General features: G+C 42.4%; 1 long non-coding RNA gene across 3 annotated transcripts in view; it reads right to left on the bottom strand.

The window, feature by feature from the left end:
- Positions 1–260: 260 nt before the first annotated feature.
- LOC138843797 (uncharacterized) overlaps positions 261–24,542 on the bottom strand; it is a 41,428-nt gene continuing 17,146 nt past the window's right edge. For 2 of the 3 annotated variants that reach the window (XR_011378790.1, XR_011378793.1), the window contains one exon: positions 261–24,539. This is a non-coding gene — a long non-coding RNA (uncharacterized lncRNA). The remainder of the gene's footprint in view (positions 24,540–24,542) is intronic. The other variant, XR_011378792.1, reaches the window with a different exon arrangement.

Below are 24,542 nucleotides of genomic sequence, written 5' to 3'. Positions count from 1 at the left end.
AAAGAATGCAGGCATTCGGCACAGTGATCAGGATGCTGTTTGGGACATCCACCTCCCCTGTGTGCGTGTTGGGTTTGATTCCTGCTCAACTTCTGATCCCAGCTTTCTGCTCACGTGCACCCAGGGAGGCAGAGCGTGACAGCTTAAGTTCTCGGGTCTCTGCCACTCATGCTTCCTGGTTTCAGCCTGGCCTAGCCCCAGCTATTACAGGCGTTTAGAGAGTAACCAGTGGATGGAAGATCTCTCTCTCTCTCTCTCTCTTTCTCTTTCTCTCTCTACCTGTTTCTTTGACTTTTGCCTTTCAAATAGATAAAAACCTTCAATGCTGCTGTTGTGGTGCCATGGGTTAAGCCGCCACTTTGGATACCGACATCCCATGTCTGGGTGCCTGGGATGGAATCCTGCTTCTGCTTCCAGTCCAGTCTCCTGCTGGTGTGCCTGGGAAACAGCAGATCATGGCCCAGGGACATCAGTCTCTGATGCCCACATGGGAGACCCAGATGGAGTTCCTGGTTCCTGCCTGGCCCAGACCCAGTTATTGTGGACTTTGGGGAGTGAATCAGCAGGTTTAAGATCTTTTTCTCTCTCTCTCTCTCTGTTTCCCTCTCTCCCATTCCCTTTCACTTAAAAAAACAACCAAACCCTGTGGACTTTATGTTTGGAATTTTGGCTGATTTGGTTGTTCCTCTCCATGTCCTCTCTGTATACTACTGTGACTTTGGTTGGGACCCTCCTCTTGTCACCCTGCTAATGAGAGTTTCACATCTGTTCTCCTTGTCTCTGCTCTCTTCCCAGTGCACTCCCCACTGAGTGAAGATCTCCTTGGTCTCCAAGAAAAAATGACTCCATGACCTGAAAATCTCAATAGGATACAGCGAGTGCTTAGGAGGAGTGCACAGTAGGCTTCCTAGAGGAAGGCGCTTGGCAACATGACAAAGCAGAGATGACCAGCCCTTGTCTAAGCAGACAATCATCCACTCAGCCGTGTTTTTCCATGGTGAAGAAAGGTTTCGGCAAGACAACGTCACACTGCCATTGAAACGCTGGGTTGCTAAAGGTGAGTGGGAAGGCATTTCACTCCTGCTTTTCGGGATTTCTCTTCTAAACCCAGTCAACATTGACACATACCAGTTGGATGGGTTTCAGGTTCAGCCACTGACTTTGCCCTGGTGCTCCCTGACCTCACCTCACACGTCCCACCTCCTTTGAACTTGAGAGGGAAACTCGTTCTCACCACTCTTCAGGGAGGGATTGTTTCTTGTCTCTCGAAAGAGAAACTTGAGAAGGGCAGCAGTGCAAGAGGGCCTCTCCTGCAGGTACAATGAATTCTTGATGCATCTGAGAAACAACCACACTACGGAGTCTGTTCGGGTTGCAAGGATATCAAAGCTCCTTGGAAAATCACCCAGGTTCTGAGTATTTTTGAGTTGAATTTCAGAACATGTCAATAGAGATGTGAGTATAATGTGTTCTGGGGGATACTAGATATTTTGCTCAGTGAACTGACTTGTGGACGTTTAATCAGTTCACTTACTCTCTCCCATCTCAACAATCCATCCGGGGTACAGCTACGAACACATTCCTACTCTGAGAAGTGCTGTAGTCCCATTTTTTAGGAGACAATGGATGGGAACTATGAGAGATCAGATAAACTGATACATGTGAAGATGCTATAATTAGAAATAACAACAAAAATATGCCTTATCCTTCCATGGAGAAGTTCATTTTTCATAACACCTAATGTATAAACTTGCTTTCCATTTTCTGTTTTCCTCTCTAAAGGAAAAGATCCCATTATCTCCCTTTTGGAGGTGAGGAGAGACGGCAGGGGGAGAACAACCGAAGAAAAAGGTTGTGGATATCGATTGGATTGTTCAAGCAGATGATTAACTGCCTCTGCACAGACAGCCCCAAGGGCCATGAAAGTCATTGCTCAAATTAAGACTTTCCCAAGCTTCCCTCCTCGTTGTAGAAACCAGATCCTTGCTTCTCAGACCTGTATCAGTAGCCTGATAACTTCTCTTGTTGACTGTCATTTTCCTCTGTATTTAAGGCCAGTAAAGGAGGTGAGAGCTGTATGCAGGGTAGTGCCTTTCCATGCTGGTGCTTGTCTTTGCATGTCAAGGTAGAAAGGGACCAGATCTCAGAAAAGATGCCCAGAGCGGTCAGATCTGGCATCTGAGAGAGGAAGCAGGGACTGCCACCCTCTGTGGCTCCTCTCTGTGAAACCAGATGAACTACCATCAGAGAGGCGCACCCCTGGAGGAGCAGATGACAGGTGTAGTCCAGGCAGAGGTCACACATACATTACTAAAAATAAAGTGGTGTTTCTTTTTTTTTTTTTTAAAGATGTATTTTGTTTATTTAAAGGCAGAGTTATAGGGAGAGAGGTAGAGATACATAGAGATCTTCCATCCACTGGCCCACTCCCCAAATGGCTGCAACAGCTGGGGCTGGGCCAGGCCAAAGCCAGGAGCCAGGAGTTTCCTCCAGATATCCCACATGAGTGTAGGCGCTCAAGGACTTTAGCCATCTTCTGCTGCTTTCCCAGGTGCACTAGCAGGGAGCTGGATCAGAAGTGGGGCAGCTGGGACTCAAACTGGCACCCATGTGGAATGCTGGCACTGCAGGCAGTGGCTTACCCTGCTATGCCACAACTCCGGCCACTAGAGTATTTCTTAGTAGAAACCTTTAACATTAGTAAATAGATGGGAGCAGAATAATGGGTCTCCTCAAAGTAATGTCTTTGTCACTCAGGTCTTTTTCAGTGAGTTTCCTGGGGAAGAGAGGGAGGAGAGGTTTGTTCCTAAGATCTTCACTTGCCTTGGGGGTCATGACAACAAAGTTGAGAACTTCTGGTTGAGAAGGATCTCTCAGGAGGGATCAATGGCTCCCTAGGCTGTTGCATGACCTTATTCAAGTGCATGCTCATAATTTCTTCCCTCTTCCTTCTCACCTTGGCATCCCACCACAGGTACTAACACAACACAATATTCAGTCGGCTCATAATTCAGATGAACTTCCTCTGGAACCTCCTTTCCCTGAGTTGTCCTGAACCAAAATACTGCCTCCAACTGGGGCTGCAGCTCCGTCCTCCAATCTCCAAATATCCCAGGAAAGGGCAGAGATAGGATCAGTCATCCACCTGTTCTGGACACCAGCATCCCAGACTCAGCCATCAGTTGGGTTTTTCCTTTTTCAGAGAATAAATGTTCAAACTCCATTTCTGCCATTCTTTTTTTTTTTTTAAGAACTTTAATTCTTTTTCTCTTTCTATGGTGATTGAAACACTTCATTTATTTGAAAGGCAGAGAGATGGAGAGTGCTCTGGTTTGCTTCTCTGGTTCACTCCTCAAATGCCTACAATAGTCAGGACTGGGCCAGGCTGAAGCCACAATCCAGAATGCAATCCAGGTCTCCCATGTGTGCAGCAGGCAACCAAGTACTTAAACCATCATCTGCTGTGTCTCAAAGTATGTATTAGCAGGAAGCTGGAATAGAGAGCACCCAGGCATTCTGATATGGGATGTGGGAGTCCCGAGCTGTGGCTCAACCACTGCACCAAATTCCACTCCAAATTTCTGCCATTTAGCTACCATGTGGCTTTGGGCAAGTTAAGTTTAGAAGTAGCTGTTGCTGCTACTTCTTTTTCTTCTTCTTTTTAAAAAGGTTTATTTATTTGACAGGCAGAGTTACAGAGAGAGAGAGAGAGAGAGAGAGAGAGAGAGAGAGAGGGATCTTCCATCCACTGGTTACTGGTTCACTCCCCAAATGGCTGCATTGGCTGGGACTGGCCTAGGTCAAAGCCAGGAGCCTGAAACTCCATCTGGGTCTCCCACGTGGATGCGGAGTCCTAAGCACTTGGGCCATCCTCCACTGTTTTCCAAGGTGCATTAGCAGGAAGCTGGATTGAAAGCAGAGCAGCTGGGACAGGAACCCGTGCCCATTTGGAATGTCGGCATCATAGACAGTGGCTTCACCGGCTGTGTCACAACACCAGCGACCGAAGTTTCTTCTTCTGAGTTTAGTAGTCAGGAGGGTGCAAATTTAACTAGCCATAGACAGATTGATGGGAGAAAGAAAAAGTTTACTTATGTGCACAGGAGTCTTTAGATGAAATGGCTCCCTGAGCAACCAGCAATCGAGTTTATATACCCACCACACAGGGGAGAGGAGGGTGGAAGAAAAGGCTTCTGGGGCCGGCGCTGTGGCACGGCAGGTGAGGCCGCTGCCTGCAGTGCCACATCCCATAAGGGCGCCGGTTGGAGTCCTGGCTGCTCCACTTCCAATCCAACTCTCTGCTGTGGCCTGGGAAAGCAGCAGAAGATGGCCCAAGTCCTTGTGGCCCTGTGCCAGCGTGGGAGACCTGGAGGAGTCTCTTGGCTCCTGGCTTCGGATCGGTGCAGCTCCGGCCGTTGCGGCCACCTGGGGAGTGAACCAGCGGATAGAAGACCTCTCTCTCTCTGCCTCTACCTCTCTGTAGCTCTGCCTTTCAAATAAATAAATAAATCTTTAAAAAAAAAGGGGGGGGGCTTCTATGGAAAAAAAAAGGAAGGTATGAAGGCATGACAGTTTCAGATGGTTTGTTTAAACAGTTACTCATCCCTGTGCTAATGGTGAGTCTCCTTTCTGGCAGGGGATTTACGACATCCATATATTTCAGAAGGTCCGCTGAAATCAGCAATAACGAAGTTTAGATAAGGTTCCTTTCTTGTGGCTGCTGCTTCTTCCTAAGTCTTCAGCTTAAAATAATTCTTTTGCTACTGGTGTGCATCTTAGATTCCTTCGCTGTAAAACACTCCAAGCTTATGTAGGTGTCAGCTGTGTCGTTGTTGTTACTAGACTGCTGTGCTGTTGTCGCTGTTGTGGGTGTTCCAGGATAGGCAAATATTTCGCAGTTCAGAGACATTACCAAAAAAAATGGCACCGTCCTCCTTGGGGCCAGTGACTCCCTTCCAGGCACTGAAGAGCGGGTGCACCCTGAGAAGTCACGCAGCAGCCAAGGCAGCCATGAGGAGGAGCGCTCTGCTTGTTGAGAGGACGAAAGGAATTCTCATTCTTGGTGGGTGCTTGGCATAGCAGTTATGCTGCCCCATGGGACACCTGCCTCCCACCCTGGAGTGCTGGTTCCAGTCCCAGCTGTGCTCTGCATTCTAACTTCCTGGTAATGCGTTCCCCGGAAGCTGCAGGTGACGGCGCAAGGACTGGGATTCCTGCCACCCATGCAGGAGACCCTGAATGAGTTCCTGGCTCCCAGCTTTGGCTTGGCCCAGCCCCAGGTGTTGCAGGCATTTGAAGACCGAACCAGTGGATGGAGGATCTCTGTCTCTCTGCATTTCCAAAAAATAAAAGTTAAAAAAATTTCCAGGGCCAGCGCCATGGCTCACTTGGCTAGTCCTCTGCCTGCAGCGCTGGCATCCCATATGGGCGCCGGGTTCTAGTCCCAGCTGCTCCTCTTCCAGTCCAGTTCTCTGCTGTGGCCCTGGAGGGCAGTGGAGGATGGCCCAAGTGCTTGGGCCCTGCACCCACATGGGAGACCGGGGAGAAGTACCTGGCTCCTGGCTTCAGATCGGCATAGCTCCAGCTGTGGCGGCCATTTGGGGGATGAACCAACAGAAGGAAGACCTTTCTCTCTGTCTCTCTCACTGTCTAACTATCTGTGAAATAAAAAAAAAATTTTCCATTTTCCACTCTTTACTATAAACACAAATGAAGGGTTTCTGCCCCTGCCTAAAGCAAAGTCTCTTCTTTGACCACAACACAGAAAAAAACAATTTAAACAATAAAATTCATTTTACTTAGGAATTTTATTTATGAGTTTGTTACCCCAGGTGGTAGTACTTGGAATGAGGCAAGGTACAGGGGAGAGAGCTTCTAGGGATGATGCAAGAATTAAAACCACCTAACCAGGACTAGATAAAAAGTCATGTCTGGCTTCGCTTATTTTTAAATCCTGGGACACAAAGAGACTTTCTGAAAAGTGAAAAGCTTTATACAAAGTTGTAATCTGATTTTGAGTTATTTTAAATACTTACTAGAAAAATGTTTAAAGAAAAGGTAACTCTGTATTGTGCTTATTAGAGAAATGAATGTGAAAATGGTCCCTAAGGCATATTTTCGTGTTTGGACTCCATTTTTTTGGGCAGTGACAATCCCCATTCTGTTTGTGGTAGAGTGTGTAGCTGCAGAGGAAGCCACAGTAGGAAGAACTCTCGTAACCTGTCATCACGTCTAACAGAGTTAGCGGATCAAAACACACTGCCTACAAATGAGAACTGGGTCTTAATCTTATTGTTTAGAATTTTATTAAGGATTTATTAATTATATACAGTACCGAGGGCATCACCTCAAACCTAGAAATGTTATTCTATACTTATGCAAACAATTTAAAAATGGATAAACCTGAACTTTTTAATAAGCCAAGGATGATGATCTAACAGATATTTTCTTCAAGAAGGTGGATTTCTCCCTCTCCCTGGTGAATTGAATAAGAATTGAATCAGAAGAAAGGAGTGTAAGGAACATTGATGATAGGAAAATTAAGCTTGCTTGCTTTTTTGTTGGTTTTAATATAAACACATCGTCTAACGTGTTTTTTTTTTGGAGTGACTTAGTCACTGATGCCCAATACTGCCAACCCATATACTTGTACATATTTACAAACAGGCATGCTTGGAATTATTTGAGAGAAAGTGACATTTTTCTTATTCCAAGAGGTACTCAGTGTTTACTCATTCTTCCTCCCCACTGGCACTTGCATGTGACAGATAAATAATATAACAGCTTAATTGGCCTATTCCCTTTCAAAAAATCGTTCTCTGCATGTCGCCAGTATTTTTCTGTGCATAATGAATTCGTATGGATCGTAAATCTTTAAAGCCATAGCTTTCAGCTCTGGTGTCATAAGCCATTGATGTGTCCTTATCTGTGCGAGAGAAAGGAAAATGAGTGGTAATTTGTGGGGTGGTAACGAACATAACTCACAACCTGCCCTGTAAGTGTACCCAGGGTTCCCAGAGCATCTTGGATACCCATGGGAATAGGCCTTCTATGAAAATGTCCTCTGTCAGGTGTGTCCCTGCACAGCAAAGGTTGAGGCCCAGAGCCCAGCTGGCTTTAGGTCATTTTGATCCAGATGAGTCTGCCCATCATGGAACACAGTGTCACTCCAGGTGGGCATCCCCCTAAAGGCCACCTAATGGTAACAATCTCAATCATGATGACAATGCAGGTAGTGGTGGTGGTGATAGCAACGCAACTTCGTTCTCAAATAGCTCCTAATCTCCTCTACTTCACCCCCCAAAAGTTGGAAAGTGAGTACTTAAAAATCAAAGATTCCTTCCTCAAAGGATGTCGGATGAAAGCTGTGGGGTAAGTGGACCAGCTCAGCTCCTGTGCTTATCACACTTACAGAGAGCTGCTCTCTCATGTCAGAGCCTCGTGGGTCCAAGGTCCGAGTTCTGCAGAGCTAGAAAAGAGTGACCGGTCTTGCTCTTTGTGGCAGACACTGCTCATTGCATACCCAGCAGCCAGTCTCAGCCCCGCCCTCCTGGTGTGCCCAGGGAAGATGGGCATCATCCAAGGCAATGACAGCAGGCCCCTGCTTGCCAGTGAGTGACTTATGTGTGGACAGCTTGACCCAGTCTTTATTTTAAGCTAAGTTTTCCGCGACTACTTTTGGGAAAAGTTTTCCTAATTAAATAATAATAATAATAAATAAAAAAGATGAGGGTGGCTTGAAACAGTACTCATGTGGGATGCTGGCACTGCAGGTGATGGCTTAACCCACTACACCACAATTCTGATCCAACGCTCTGCTATGGCCTGGGAAGGCAGCAGAGGATGACCCAAGGGCTTGGGTCCCTGCACCCACATGGGAGACCCTAATGAAGCTTCTGGCTCTCAGCTTTGGCCTAACCCAGCCCCAATCATTGCAGCCATTTGGGGAGTATACCAGCAGATGGAAGTGCCCCCCTCCTCTCTTGCTTTCTATCTCCTTCCCTCTGTAACTCTGCCTTTCAAACAAATAACCCTTTTATAAAAAAAAGATGGGGGTGGGCATTTGGTCTAGTGGCTAAGATGCTGGTTAGGACACCTGCATCCTACATTCCTGGGTTTGATTCCCAGCCCTGGTCCCTGACTAACTTCCTGCTAATGCATACCCTGGGAGATAGTGGTAATGGCCTAAAGTCATTGGTTCCCAGTACCTCCATGGGAACTCTTATTGACTTCCTGGCTCCCATATTTAGCTCCGACCAGTCTCAGCTGTTGTGGGCATTTAGGTATTAAACAAATAAATGGGAGCTCTGTCTTTCTCTGACTCTCAAAGGAATAAATTTGAATTAAAAAAAAAAAGCTGCACAAGAGGATGCGCTTTGCCTCTTTGCTGGACATCTTCATGTGTGCAGGTGATACTCGGAACTGCTGGAACCTCTGGAAGCCATGAGAGAAACCCTGGCAGCACACTAGGGATGCTGAGCAGATGAACCAAAGAGAGGAAAGCGCTTGGTCCTTGCTGGCCTCAGGGTGAGGCTGCAGTGACCAAACCTGGAACTGCCCTCCCTTGGAGTTCTAGAGATGGGAGAAAACAAGCCTGTTACTATGGAACCGGCTATGAGGTTGGTAGGTCTTACGCTCTCCATAGACCAAGGGTCATCCAAGCTGAGGACCAACCAATCAGGGACCAGCGCCCTGCCGTTGGTAAAGGAGCCACAGGATCAGGCACATAAGTTGTTTTGGCTACTTTGGTTCAGTTGTTGGTAACCACTGACAATGACAGAGATGCCTCTTGGCTTAGTGTGTGGTTATAACCCAATAAATCCTTCATAAGTTGAAAGAGTTCCATGTTGAAAAGGCATTTACTCCACCTGCCCTGCCATTCTAGCTCAGCAGCGCAGTGCACTGTGGAGCCTAGGTGGTTGCCCCTCGTAACTGCAGGGCTGATGAGGCACTGCGGTGGCTGCTGCTGGCTCTGTACCGGGACAGAGAGTTGGACCACACATCCAATACTCGCCTGGGAAGAGATCAGAATTCAGACTTTGGAATCCATGTCACCGGTACAACATCGTGAAGTCAGAAGAACCCTGAGTGGAACCATGGTAAATCGGAGCCAGTCTGTGCTAGGAAATTAATTTTTCAAGAAATTTGAAACGTATGTTAGAGAACTTTTAAGCTTAATGGAAATTAAAGGACTCAAAGATTCAGGTGGTTGTTTCCTCTTCTTCAGGAAGGTCACGCTTCTTCAAAAAAAAAAAAAAGCCTTCCATCCTCTGGAGAGAACAGATCCGAGAGATTACCATGAAGAAGTCAGGAGACTGAGAAAAACTCCTGCAGCCTTCTTATTCTCACTGGTAGCCAGGCTACCGTTTTAGTCCAGACACCAGATGAGCCTCTTTAAAGAAATCGGGCCAGCCCAAGACAGCTGAGGTTGCATAGATCAGCTGGGTTATCCAGAAGAACAGAACTAAAAAGATACATGTATATTTATGTTAAGGGACTTTAATATTAAGGACTTGGCTTATGTGATTGCAGGGGCTGGCTGGAAAGTCCAAAAGCTGTAGGGCAGACCAAGAAGCTGGAAACTCTGGCAAGAGCTGACGTTGTAATCCTGAGTACGAAGTCCAGAGGGCAGGCCGACAGGCTGGAAACTGAGGCAGAATTTCTTTGGTGAAGTCTTGCAGCACGATGGTTCTTCCTCTTTAGGATGAAGCTCTCCCACATCCTTGAGGGCAATCTTTACTTAAAGGCACTTGATTATAGATTAGATTATTTGATATAGATTATAGATATAGATATTCACCACAAATTTGGCATTCACACTTTCCAATGAAACTGCCAAGACTGATGGACACAATACCAAAGCCTACCCCAACAAGGGAGAAACAATGCAAAAGCCAGGGGCAGGTGAGGACTACTGTCTGTCATAGTAACATTTGTAGGACTGTTTGTTAATCATTTTGATTAAAAACAACAACAACAACAAACTTGTAGGATTAAATCCAAACTCCTGGCAGTCAAAGAGCTTAGCTTAAGGGGTCACAGAGACCCGAGTTTCAATACCAGCTTTGCCACTGGCCACCTATGAAACTCAAGTAAGTTATCTACGTTTTCTGAACCCTGGGAAGAGGGGATAAAAATTCCCATGGCAACAATGTCTACCAACTGATTAGCGGCCCTGGTTAAGATGAATACATAAAACAATCCATCTGAAGTCTAGCATTCTGCCAACCCACACTCAATGGCAGATAAACTGACCAGTGTTTTTGCAATTATCAGGCAGACACTGAAGGCTCTCACTCCTCTAACTTCATGTCGCATGTCTTTCCTAGACAAACTCTAAGCCTGGGCCAGACAGTTCTTATCCGTTCTGACATACACCATGCTTTTGCAAACTGCCTCCCCACTATTGCTTGTGCAATTGTTTGTTTTCCTATCCACCAAGCTATTTTGGTTGAAATTATGATGCAAATGCAATGGGCTACACCCGTAAATAACTGGACACTATTTGCATTCATGGGATCCAGATCCAAGATGTAAATATTTCCCCTAGAAGCTAAAAGCTGAAAGGAGGAGTTCCAGTTTTGTTCAAGACGTGTTAATCTTGTCATTGCTCAAGGTTGCCATGGTTCCTGTTTGAAATATTTTCTTGGTGCTTCCAGGACTTAAGCCTATGCCACTATGGAAGGAAATAACCCCTTTTGATTGAGACAGGGAGAGTAGGATTTTTATAGATAGGTCAGTGCTGGAACTAGAAATATAAGCCAGGATTTTCGAGACTCAGTTACAGACTAAGCTTTGCTACCCCTAATACTGCACATTTCTATCTTCATTTTTTTCCCTAGTATCAGAGAACATTTTATTCTGTAAACTGGAGAGATACTCTTTTCCTTTTCTCTCCTAAGCACAATCTAAATTGGGGGTAGGGCGTGGGGAGGGAATAACCAGTAACAATTTCCTTGTTTTTTATTTTTTATTATTATTTTTTTGACAGGCAGAGTGGACAGTGAGAGAGAGAGACAGAGAGAAAGGTCTTCATTTTGCCGTTGGTTCACCCTCCAATGGCCGCCGCAGCCAGCGCGCTGCAGCCGGCGCACCGCGCTGATCCGATGGCAGGAGCCAGGTACTTATCCTGGTCTCCCATGGGGTGCAGGGCCCAAGCACTTGGGCCATCCTCCACTGCACTCCCTGGCCACAGCAGAGAGCTGGCCTGGAAGAGGGGCAACCGGGACCGAATCCGGCGCCCCGATCGGGACTAGAACCCGGTGTGCCGGCGCCGCAAGGCGGAGGATTAGCCTAGTGAGACGCGGTGCCGGCCTTGTTTTTTATTTTTTAATAAAGACTGATTTTTGTAAGTAAATTGTTAGCACCAATTATTTTATTAGAAAGGAAGACACATCATTAGAATATAAAATGAACAAGTTGTAGCCTTAAAAAGATGAAATCAATGAACATCCAGCTGATTAACTTTGACAATTCACATTTCTTCTGTTGACTTCACAAATGTTCCTTGAATGGAAATGAAAATTGTGCTTTTATCAGACTCAGTTACATATCTCTGAAGACTCCTACATCCCTCAGGACTTCCTTGCTTCTTGTGTAGCCTGTAAACCTGGAGTTTACAGGAAGTAAAAAATAATATAAGAATATGGTTAAGTGCTCTTGTTTGCTTCAAATGATCATAAAATTTCATAATTCTATGAATTTCATAAATTTTACAAATCATTAATATTTTCTTCTGCAGATTTAAAGTGGGGGTGATGCTGTGGTATAGTGGTTTGGGCCACTGTCTGCAGTGCCTGCATTCCATATGGACACCAGTTCAAGTCCCCACTGCTTCACTTACAGTCCAGTTGTCTGCTAATGCACCTGGGAAAGCAATGGAAGATGGCTCAAGTTCTTGGGTCCCTGCACTCATGAGGGAGACTTGGAAGAAGTTCCTGGCTCCTGGCTTCGGCTTGGCCCAACCTCAGCTGTTGTGGCCATTTAGGAAGTGAACCAGAGGATGGGAGATCTCTGTCTCTCTGTCTCTGTCTCTCTCTGCTTCTGCCTCTCTGGAACTCTGCCTTTCAAATAAATAAATAAATCTTTTAAAAAAATAAAGTAAGAGGGATAGTATTCTCTTCATTTTATCATTCTAAGTTGAAGTCAAATAGACTATCCAGAGTTTTAGACAATTTCACCAGTATTTCATTGCTTATCCTTGTTATTAGTGTTGATATTTGTTGACTATAAAGTGTTTCTAAGGCATATGTTATGCAATCCATTGCTCTATGGTGCATATTTGTATGTACTAGGAATATTCTCTTTCCTCTTGGGTAAAAATTTATGAAGAGTTGTTGTAGTTTTTAGATATCAATAATAAGCAGAGATGAGAGCATTTTAATGTAAAAAAGAATACTTGAAAACAATTAGATCAGGTTTTCAGTATTCTCTGTCCCTGGGCTTTTGGAAGGTAAACGAGAAGCTATTTAGGTGAGCAAAACTAGAAGCCTGTATTTAGTTGAGCAAAGGGCCTTAAACTCACACTTTAGTTTCCATTGCTCAGTCCTGGTCCCATTTTCCCTTTGAAGTCCAATGCCATTGCTTAGTTTACTCCAGGAACAATTAGAGCATAGCGCAATCTCTATTTTAGAGAATTCCTGATAAACTGAATCTTAATCCATGACTGCTCTTTATTTTCAATTACTTTCTTGCTTATTGAGATCCTTATTACTTTAAATATACTTTCCCTGTTTAAATCTCATGGTACCAAAGTCTTGGATAGTAGTCAAGGACATGTTGCCAATTAAAAGTTGCCAACTCCATTTTGAGATTGTTCTTAAAATATAAAGGTCAAATATCAACACAGACCTATAAACCAAGTTCCCAGTAACCTGTAGTATGTAATGGGTACCAATGATTAAACACAAAAGTAATATTGAATATCAACTTCTGTGGTTCAAAAATATCATCCAATTATGGCATCTTCCATGGGTTCAATACTACAATGACTTCAAGTACAATGACTGCCAATTCTTCAATTAACAGATTGGTTGGTAGATATATTGAAAAATTGAACAGTTCTCAAGTGGTAATCTTCCTAATGGATATTATGCTTAATAAATTAATTCTGAGGCTTAAATTCTATAGAGTGGAAAATAATGAGTAAAACAAAAATATTAAAAAGGCAAGAACACTAGACACATGTTGCAAGGAAACAGCCCGCAGCCTTTCATACAGAAGAGGACAAGGAGATACAGGCGTGGCTGGCCACGTGGCCCGTGACCCAGGACGACTCCCCCATCAGGTTCATCTCAAGTGGCTGAGTGGCGTGGAATGCTGCCTTGCACTCACTGTGCACATGACGCGGGTGCAAAAGCTCTTTGTTCGTGAGGATTTTACTGCTGCCGATGCAGGACTCACTCAATGACATGTGATGACCATGTGGTTTTTCCAAAGCAGTGTCTGTAGGAATGTGTCGTTTGGACATTCCAGAACAACAGTCTAATGCCAGCAGGGCCACCCGTTCCTTCCACCAAGTGATGCCCAGGGAATCCTACTGAAAACCGACCCGTAGGTTCCTCTTTCCCTATGTTCTCTGCTTTTCTTTTTCTGTTTTTCTTCTATTTCGACTAGTAGTGATACACAGACTGGGGTTAAACACTTCAGAAATCATTTCTGGTTTAACATTCCTCATTTGCATTTGTGCTTTTCAAGCTTTAATTAAGCCTGGTTTCCTTGAGGGCCAACAGGAAGCTCTGTTTATTTCTGCTTTCAAGAAGAGAACAATAGACATGGAAGAGTGAATACAAAAAGCAACAGTGGAAAGATAGGACAAAAAAGAAACCCTCCCGACTTAATCTGAATTTGGAAGCTTTTCTCCCTTTCCCCAGGCCTAAATTCACACTGCAAAGCATTTTGGGAAAAACCGTGTCCTTGAGGTAAGAGGCAATGTATTCTACTTGAAAAATAAGAGCAACAATTCTTACTCATAATTGTTGTGGATGTACCGATATATATACATTAAAATGCAATTTATAAGAAAAATTTTCCACTTTTGGCTGATTTGCAAAGACAAAATTAGTACCTATTAAGTTGTTATGTATTATTTTTATAGACATGGGTCCAATAACATAAAAACAGAAAACAGCATCTGGAAATCGATTTCATGGTATGTTTGGAGATAAAAGGGTTATCCAGTCTTTCCATTATTTTCTGCAGATAAGCCCTTGTTCACACTGAAATCTGACAGCAAAAAATTCAATTCTGGCCTTTGCCCAAGTTGCTGGATGAAGAGGATGCTGAAGGCCCTGCTATGCACAGCATACAGGTTCTTCAGTTCGCCTGTTCCAGCACATTTCCAAAATAAAGCAACAGTCCAGTTTCATTTCTGTCCAAAAGGCTGGGTACCAAGAATGAGATATAAACACAGGTATACTTGAAAAGATAATTACATTCAATGCACTCTGAACACCGAAAATGGCAGGTTAATTGTCAACTTTTCTGGATGTCTCAAATTTTCCAAGGGTTACTTTCATAGCCATATCCCCACTCTGGGTCCAGACACGCTCTGCATGTGTCTGACGCTCCTGTTTTTACTACTGAGTGACTTACCGAATAATAAAAATTATTTCTCATTTTAAGATAAAATTCATTTATAATGAGACAGAACACAATTATAATTTGAACTGGCTTTCAAAGCATATAAATTTGATACAATTGCAGAATTAAAATTCATTGAGACAGTTTAAAATATAATTACTTTGTCTTTAAAGCCCCCACACAGGTGAACATAAAAGAGTTAAATAACAAAACCTTAGTGAAGGAGCAACCGGAAAGTTTGAACTTCATCTAGGAGGGCCAAAGTGTATATCTGCTAGTGAAACACACAAAAAACCATGGAAAGCAATTTTGGAGGTGTAATGAAATAGAGCTTTGAGGCAGAACTTAACCTTGCTTCCAAATTCCACTGCAAGGCAAAGAGAATCTTATTTTATTTTAAAGGCAGATCCTGTAGGCTGGTTTGTAAAAAGACAACATTAAAATATGCAAGTACTTCATGAAAAACTGGAGTTAAAAGTATGAGGGTTTTTTTTTTTTTGGTACAGAAAATTTTTTTGAAATACATATAGTTTTTTCATAATACTCATTTTCCATGTACTATGAAAAATATTTTTGTACCAAAAAACACTCAGATTTTTTTAAACTTGAGAGACAGAGAGAGAAAGAAAGAAAGAGAAAGAGAAAAAAAGCAAAAGTTCCCATCCACTGGTTCACTCCCTAAACGGGTGTGAGGCCAAACCTGGGAGCCGGGAACGCAATCCAGGTCTCCCTTGTGGGTGGCAGGCATCCAGCACTTGAGCCATCGCCACTGCCTCCCAGGCTAGGCATGAGCAGGAAGCCAGAGGCAGAGGCAGAGCCAGGCATTGAACCCTGGCACTCTGATATGGGACAAGGGCATCTTAACCAGTGACTTAACCATTAGGCCAAATGCCCACTCCTCACATTTTTGAATTCCATTTTTTCTACAAACTTTTTGGAGTACCCTCAGAGAGTTCCTCTTCCTTGAAGTTTGGTGCTGCACAATTTTTTTTTTTAAGATTTATTTATTTATTTGAAAGGCAGAGTTACACAGAGAAAGGAGAGGCAGAGAGAGAGAGAGGCCTTCCATCAGCTGGTTCATTCCCCAAATGGCTGCAATGGCCAGCGCTGGGCTGATCCGAAGCCAGGAGCTTCTTCTAGGTCTCCCACGTGGTGCAGGGGCCCAAGCACTTGGACCACCTTCCACTGCTTTCCCAAGTGCACTAGCAGGGAGCTGGATCAAAAGTGGAACAGCTGGACCCAGGCTGGAGCCCATACGGGGTGCCGGCACTGTAGGCGGGGGCTTTACCCACTATGCTACAGCGCTGGCCCCTGCACAGATCTTTTTAACAGCCAATAGGAACAGAAACAACGAGGTACAGAAATCAAATTGATAAAGATGCTCTCATCTAATTTGCATTTTTCACAGTTGCCGACAGAAATAAAAGATGAGAATTTTCTACAGGGATTACATTAGAAAGAAAACATTCTAACATGACCATTTGGAATGAACAGAGGACCCTTAGTGACAGAAAACTGGGGGCAAAGGCAGCAGAGGATGTGGGTGAGACCAGGTGAAAATCAGCTTGCGCCACAGCAGTTCCCTGCTTAGCATTTGCTACGGCCGACACCTCACTGTCCGTTCCACCCCCGAGGTGATCAGACCAGGCCAACTGTGGTACCTGCAGAATGTGATGACATGGCTGAATTACTAGATCAGAAAAGTCTTGAATCTTGCATCTGCATTTCCATTTAAGTGAAACACGTTTCTCTATGCTTAAGTCATTTGATATCAGGGCTTTCCATTAACCAAGAATAGTCTTGGTATAATTAATGAGGGAGATTGAATATTTCAGCAAAACTCTTGCAGGACTATATTTTTATTATGGTTTTCAAAATATATTATGAAATATAATATTTCATATATATTTATTTAACTGAGCCTAGTTCATTTTACAATTTGAGTTCTCTTTTTAACTATTAGTTCTGTTTCCTAAGTTCTAACTCAAGAATCCCTTTATAGGTTGTCTAGTAGAAAGGTTCCTAATTGGCTTTCAATGTCTGCAACCAAGATTTTAGTCTTCAGAATTGCAACATAAGGCAGCAGCATTACAAACAGAATTTCCTGGAACATGTATGAATGTGTCATATATTATTCCTTCTAGATTCTATAACAAATGAGTTAATAAAAATGTCATAAATGAGCAAATCTGGTATTCCTAATAATGTGACCAGAAAAATAAGTAGAATTTCTACTGAATTGCTTTATTCTTCTTCTCCTCATTTTTACATCCTCTGATGATTATTTTCTTCATGATTTAATCTGTTCCTCATTCTATGCCAGCATTGGAAGAGCTAAGCATTCACTGTGGGTATCCATGTTCCTGTTGCTGGGATTAGGAACAATGAGTATTAAAGAAGAGTCCTATTATGTCAAGGATCTGTAAGTTAGTATTTCTGAAATTGAAACATTACAGGTCTTTCAGAAATAGCTTCAAAACTGACCTTTGAGAATAGCATGGGAAGAGCACCCCTATAAGGAGTGGGCCTGTGGCAGGTTTGAAGAGCAGAGCAAAGCAGGGCGGGCGTTTGACAGGGGTATCTCACATCCCAGGGACTCCTTTCTATGCACCCTCTGTCCCTCCACCAGTGTCCCTTTGTTCCCAGTTTGACCCTAATTTTAGCATACAGCTATCAGGTAACAAAAGCGGAAGTATGGTGGAGGCGATATTAATTCTTACACCTCCCATGCTTAGGAAACGTTCCTTCTTTTTATATTTCCTAAAACTTAGTAGTCCTCACGCACACTAAGCAGGCTGCAACATCAGGCCCTCTGCACTTGTTTCCACTATTTGAAATGCTTTTCTTCCCAGGGGGTACACGGCTCTTCATTGCTTCCTTCACACTTCTGTTCAAATGCCCGGTTATCACAGGTGACTTTTGCAGTTGCTCTCTATTAAACCGTAGCCACTCATCCCATTACTTTTCATCTTCCTTATTCTATTTTTTCCCCGTTAAATTTCTCTCTCTCAGAAAAAAATCTGTTTTGATTTGGTCTGCCTTACTTGAATGTGTGCTCCCTTGAAATAATGGATTTGTCTGGTTTGATGTTATCTCTGGGGCCCAAGACAGCAAACAGTCAGCAAGTATGAGTGTTTATTGAATGAATAAATGAAAATAGAGTGAATATTGTCTTGCAGGAGTCCCTGAAATTTGGAGACTTGTAAGGGGTCTCCCAAGTGTCCCAAATTGCAACAATTCTTTTACTGTTATTGATCTTTCTGCAAATTAAAGGGATTTGATTCATATTCATTTTTATTCAGCTCATCAGTGTGTGTGAGCATAGAACATTATTTCAACCATCACTAAATATTGTTGATTGCCTATTCTCTACTTTGGTGCAGGGCTATAACAGTGAATATGACATAGGCTCTGCCCTGAGACTGTGGAATAACTTTCCATAAATCTAACGATCAATATAGTGTAAGCCTCTAGAATAAAGAAACTATACGATAAGTTTATCTTATAATCCCTATATCATTTGGGTTCTTATCAAATCTATATATCAATAACAATGAAATTTGACTATATGTTAAAAATAAAGATCCCTGAAATAGTGGCTTTGACTAGACAATTAATTTCCTGATTATATCGATTGAGTATAGAAATAATCAGCTCAAGGTTGGCAGGTAAGCTCTAAGTATGAAGAACCCAGGCTCTTTCTAGCTTATTGCTTTACCATACACGGCCTCCACTCTCAAGCCCATCTGTGCTCCAAGGTGGCCACTAAAACTCCTGCAGAAGGAAATAAAAGGGTGTCCCTTCATATTTAGTATTGACAGAATATTTCAGTATTTCCTTCTGCTCTCTTCTCATTGCCTAGAACTTGGACACATGGCTTCACCTAGCTGCAAGGGTAGTTGGGAAAGCTACTGTTTTTAGCTGAGTGAGGCAAGCTCAAACAATGGAGTACTATATTTATTTGTTTTACCAGATATCAAAGAAAACTTTCCTTTTTGAATTTATTTATTTGACAGGCAGAGAGACAGAGACAGAGACACAGAAAGAGCTCCCGCCTGCTGGTTCACTCGTCAAATGAATGCGACAGCTGGGGCTGGGCCAGGCAGAAGCTGGAGCCAGGAACTCAGTCCAGGCCTCCCACGTGGGTGGCAGGGACTCAGTTACTTGAGCCATCACCTGCTGCCTCCAAGGGGCTGCTTCAGCAGATAGCGGGAGTCAGGGGCCACAGTGGGAACTGAACCTGAGTACTCCAATGTGAGGCACAGGTACTCAGGCTAAATGCCTGCCGCCCCTACAGGCAATCCGATACTGATATGCAACTAGCAATGCACAAACACTAGACACATATTCCTGAAATTGGAGTTTCTTTGTCTCTCTTCTTGATTTTGAATTCAACTATTGCTCATAGACTAATTCATTCAGTGCCCACATCATTCAGATACACCATTTCAATCTCCCAAAGATTCTCCATACAAAATCCTACAGCTGAAACGTCTCCAAGCAAAAAAATCTCTTTCTAACACAAACACAGAAATACTGTCTCTTTAATAACATTCTCTTAGGTTAAGTGAGAGGTGGGACAGCTTTACCTGAACATCCAGAGGAATCCCCCACAAATCTCCAGGCAGTTTACTCTGATTTCTATAGAATACTTCTGAATGATTCCCTTAACCAATCTGTATCTAATTTACCTAGTGTGCGTGCGACATTGTCTGTGAATCTCTCAGTAATGTATCTATTGGTACTACTACTTCATTAGATTTTGACTGTGTGTCTTTCCCACTAGCAGACATCTAAGAAGATAGGAAGCATGTCTATTTGGCTTCCATTTTTTTCCCCACTATCTAAATTAGTGTGGGGCTCAGTTGGTGCTCATTAAATATTTGTTAAAAGGAGAAATTTTAGCATTTATTGAACATCTGTTATGTGTCAGGCAAATACAATTTAGTTGCCTTTTCACAACCAACTATTAAAAGAATTGTATCTCCATTGCACATTTGAGGCAAATGAAGCTTGAAGATAAACTATTTCAGCAAAGCCACACAGCAGAGAGAAGATCTGAGGTCACACCTCTAACCTCAGCCTCCTTACTAAATACTAATTTTACACTGCCATATTTAAATTGGCCAGGTGGGTTGTTCCTTGGCTTCCTGTGATGACACAGGTTGATTTCATACTAAGATGTAAGTAATAAATAATAGGCTAATGTCTTCCAATGGTAAATTCTTGAAGACTTTTCCTTTTCATCAAAGGGATTAATTTATAATGATTAAATTCCAAGCATAAATGCAGACTGTTGGGTGAGTAGGTAGCTTGTAAGGGAAAAATTCAGAAATATCAAAAATCATACCATGTGGACATGTCTCTACTTAGTCCATGGCAACTGACCACAAGGCCCCGTTGTTTAGGTGATAAAATTTTGGTAGTAGGGTTTCTGGTAAAGAAGCAGAAACTATGAGAAAAATTTCAGGCAAGTCAACAGATACATTTTAAAGGGCAAGAAAATGGAGGAGCCAAGAAAGACAGAAAAGGGCGGAAAAAAGAGAGGAAAACATATATAAAAGGAGAATAGATAGTAAAATAGAACAGGCAGAGGTGGCACGCACTGGGGTTGCTGTAATTATTCTTTCTTTATTCATTTTAGTTGTCCAGCGTTCAGCCCTCCTTCTTTGAGTAGCCGTGCCCCCATTCAATGCTGGGGAATCACATCTTCCTACTTGGATACTACCTGCTGGGACTGTTGTTCAAGTCCCCAGCTTTCCCTCAGCCGGGGAAAATGGAGCTGACCTGGCAAAGCTGGTTAACCACTCTCCTCCTGGAATTTGAATCACTGATTCTCCATGGGACTGCCAAGATGTCATGCTGTGATGCCCACGTGAGTTGCCTGGACTGCCCTTTCCAGCACTGGTTCTTCAGGCTTCTCAACCCTCTGATCTTTCCCTAATTTTCCCAATAAACTCCCTTTTTGCTTAAGTTTACCCAAGACAGCGGCCATTGCTTGCAACCGAACAATTCTAACTGATACAGCCAAAGCTGAAGAAAACAAGTGAGACTACATAATGAAATCAAAGCTTGGAATGAGATGCACTGAGAATATTTTCTCAGTTCCTAAAACAGTAACTATTAGGGACAAATAATTCTAGCTTAAACCTGAATCAATGTGCAAATTAGTGTTCAATCAGCTCAGTACATTCTAGGAGCAAATATAATCACATCATAATGTTGCAAAAGGCTCCTGAAAGATGAAGGTAATATTTTTTTTCAAGAATAATCTATTGTAGGATTAGCATCACAATTTTGAGCACTAAAAAGAGAAAGTGCTTCCTCCAAGGCAGAGGTTTGCCTATTTTTACAATGTAAAATCTTTGTCTCTTTGATAATTTCACATCTTTGGCATGACTAAAGGATTTTCAATTCAAATTAAACTCCTTCAACTTGGCTGGTCCCTCCCCCTATCCCACTGATTTACTCCTGTGGGATTTTTTCTTTTCACTGCCAAGGATTAAATTCTCTGTGAAAGCTTTGAAGGCAATAGACATCTGTAGTGGAAATGAGATACAAAACTGTACAAAAAGAGAAGAAATCTCAAAGCTTACAGGAGAAAATAATTGAACACTTATTCATTTTGGGAACAAGTTTGGTTTCAAACTGAGTTTTTTATTGACTTTTTTTCATAAAAAGAATCATTATTTATGTTGAACAAAAAAACCTGTTATCTCTCCTTTGCCAAAGATGCCAAAGTTTGGCATGTGTTAAATACCAAACATCTCCATAGAGAATGGCTTGCTGCCAGTATCTGGCATGTCCAGGAATCCTAAATGATCTCATATTTAAAGCTCATCCTCACATACCAGACTTTTCACGTACTAGAGTAACAAGTGTTAAGGTAATCAAATGTCTACACGTTTTTAAAAAGCAAAGCACCTGTGATTGAACCAAATTATAACGTGAGAATGGAATGGTTCTTTGTCTGTAGGCCTCAGAATGAGCACCCGGAGCTACAGTCATGAAGAGCAAGAGAGCTTTTCCACGTTCACAACTAGCTGTTACGCCAGTTCTGTGTTGTTTGATGAGTGACTCAAGGCAGGATACTGGATTAGAATTCAGTCCTACTTTCTGCTTGTTGTTTTTTGTTACCTCTGACATTTAAAAAAAAAGAAAAAAACATTTTTCAGTACTGGTTTTTATTGGGTCATATCTTGGTGATCAGAGGATAACCCTGCAGCCCTGTAGTTGTACGGATCCTAGGCTCCCTCTTTACACTACACACATGAAAGGCACTGTGTTGTTAGTAATGTGCAAACATCAGATGAGTACAAATGTAAAGAATCCACAGTATATGTTATAGTTCTAGAATCTTGTAATTGTATTAGTCCTTAATCTTTCCACCAGCATTTGTGAGATATTTTACAATAATTTTCTATCCTGAAAACTGCAACGTGGAGTCATAAATTCACACTAAGTGATTATCAACATAGACATGCTGATAAAGGGATCATATGGGAGTGATTATCAGAACTGTTATCACCTCAACTTTTGTTGGCTGTTCAGACTATTAATCCAAAGACTAATGAGTCAGAGACCAGATCTGGGGAGTATAATTCAATAGATAAAAACTGAGCTCTATTTATTAGTGCTGGTAAAACAGCCCCTTGAAAATGTCTTTTCTTTAGGTTTGTTTGCCATGACAAAAGATACCAAGTTTTGATTTGTGTAAGAAAATTTGGCTTGGAGGAAAATCAGTTGGATTATTGTGCCAGGTCTCCCAAATGATTAGATGATTTTTCCAAAAAAAAAAAAAAAAAAAAATCTAGGAGTCCCTTGCTTTTTTAAGAATTGGGTATGCTGCAATTCTATTGAAAAGTGACCAGAAAGGTCATTCTACAAAATGACTCTTTAATTTTTGATGAATGACTTGGTCTTAAAGACCTATATGGTCACATCAATCATGTTTCTCAGTTAAGATTGCCTATGTTCGTATGGAGGTGATCATTAACTAAACCTTTCAAGATGACAAGAATTCAGTTCTTCTGTCTCATTTTCTAAAAGGAAGAATAATGAATTAAGTCTTCAGAGTAAAAAGAAACGGCAAGGCAAAGATAGAGGCATATACATGTATATACACAGAAATAGGAATACACACACACACACATACAGGCACATACATGAGTCTTTCTAACTTAGAAAGGCAATATAATTTAATGATCAAGAGCCAAATCTTGAGTAAAACAATGAACAGGAGACATTTATTCCTAAATTATCATGATACTTGGGAAAATAATATTAGGTCCTTAATGACTGGGATAACTGAGGCAAAGAGATGCTGAAAAATATGCATCTTAATATCCCCTTATTATTCTGAATTAAAAGACCAGAACTTGTTCAAGTATCCTAGCTCAGCAAACTGAACCTACAGCTGAAGAGAGAAATGGACAGCAAAGATAATGGCTATTTAGTTCCCAGCTGGGTCCAGCTGTTATTTACAGTCTACCCATGATGACAGAGCATGGCTTTTAACCATGGACTTAGACAATTCCGGCCTTTCCTCGGAGAAATCAGACTGTCAGACCTGTCCCTTCGATTTCCTCTCCCCGCCACACAGCCCCACATCCTCAGCCTCCACATGTACCTGTGAGCCGCGAGCAACCACCAACTGCCTCCAGACACAGCTGTCAAGGGAAGTGTTCCGACAGAAAGCGCACTTGGCAGCAGCAAGGGCTTTCAGCAACGTTGTCCCTTTGGTCTCTTATCTGGCTTTTGGCTCTGGCCCAGGCCTGGCAAAAGATACTAAATACCTGTTATAGGAAACATGAAAAGTCCACAGAAATGTTTTTGAAAACTGACTCATAATCTCACCACCCAGAGTGAGGACTATCAATATTTCAGGGGAGTGAAACAATATGTTTATCTAAACAAAACATGTATGTGTTCATTTAGTTGGGTTCACATTGTATATGCATTGAATCCTGCTTTACTTTTTCTGTCATAAACATTCCTCCATGTTGGAAAAACATTCTTTGTAATCGTCATGCACATGTGTTTTATAAAAAATAATGATTACAGACATCAACAGAAAACCACCAGATTAAAGAGGGAAAAATTAAAGATGGAAGAACAATTATCCCAATTACCTATTGTCAATCTGCACGTAGGATTCTATGTGTTACAGGAGAGAATGCTCAATGGAAAAAAATAGGGACTAGTACAACTCTAATGAAGCTACTAATATAAATTGGTAAATAATGACAAGATAGTTGTTAGCAAAGATATAATATTTAAATACAGACCTGCCTTGCATAGCCACGCTTCATTAAAGAGATGGATATGACTGTGGTTTCATAGTTCACCTGATCATAATGAGCTGAAAAAAATCCTATTGCCTATTTTTTTACTGTACCTTTTTTATGTTCATATACACAAATATTTACTACTGTATTAGAATTGCACAAAATATTCAGTATAGTGTGTGCTGTACAGGTTTGTAGCCTAGGAGTAATAGGCAATATAATTTAGCCCTGGTGTGTAGCAGACTGTATCATCGAATCATCTGTAATATTCACACGATGATAAAATCACCCAATGACACAGTCCTCAGAATGTGTCCCTGTTGTTAAGCAAGGTATGCTGTACCAAGAAAATAATTGTTTAAGTGCAGCACCAAATTCTATTGGTAAGATTTACTGGGCTGGCGCCATGGCTCACTTGGTTAATCCTCCGCCTGCGGTGCCGGTTCTAATCCCAGTTGCTCCTCTTCCAGTCCAGCTCTCTGCTGTGGCCCAGGAAGGCAGTGGAGGATGGCCCAAGTGCTTGGGCCCTGCACCCGCATGGGGAGACCAGGAAGAAGCATCTGGCTCCTGACTTCAGATCAGCGCAGTGCCAGCCTTAGCGGCCATTTGGGGAGTGAACCAACGGAAGGAAGACCTTTCTCTCGGTCTCTCTCTCACTGTCTATAACTCTACCTG

This window comes from Oryctolagus cuniculus, chromosome 9 (genome assembly GCF_964237555.1).
Source record: "Oryctolagus cuniculus chromosome 9, mOryCun1.1, whole genome shotgun sequence".
Classification (NCBI taxonomy): domain Eukaryota; kingdom Metazoa; phylum Chordata; class Mammalia; order Lagomorpha; family Leporidae; genus Oryctolagus; species Oryctolagus cuniculus.
The sequence above is the reverse complement of the archived record's forward strand: the minus strand, read 5'-3'. Positions and strand labels throughout refer to the sequence as shown.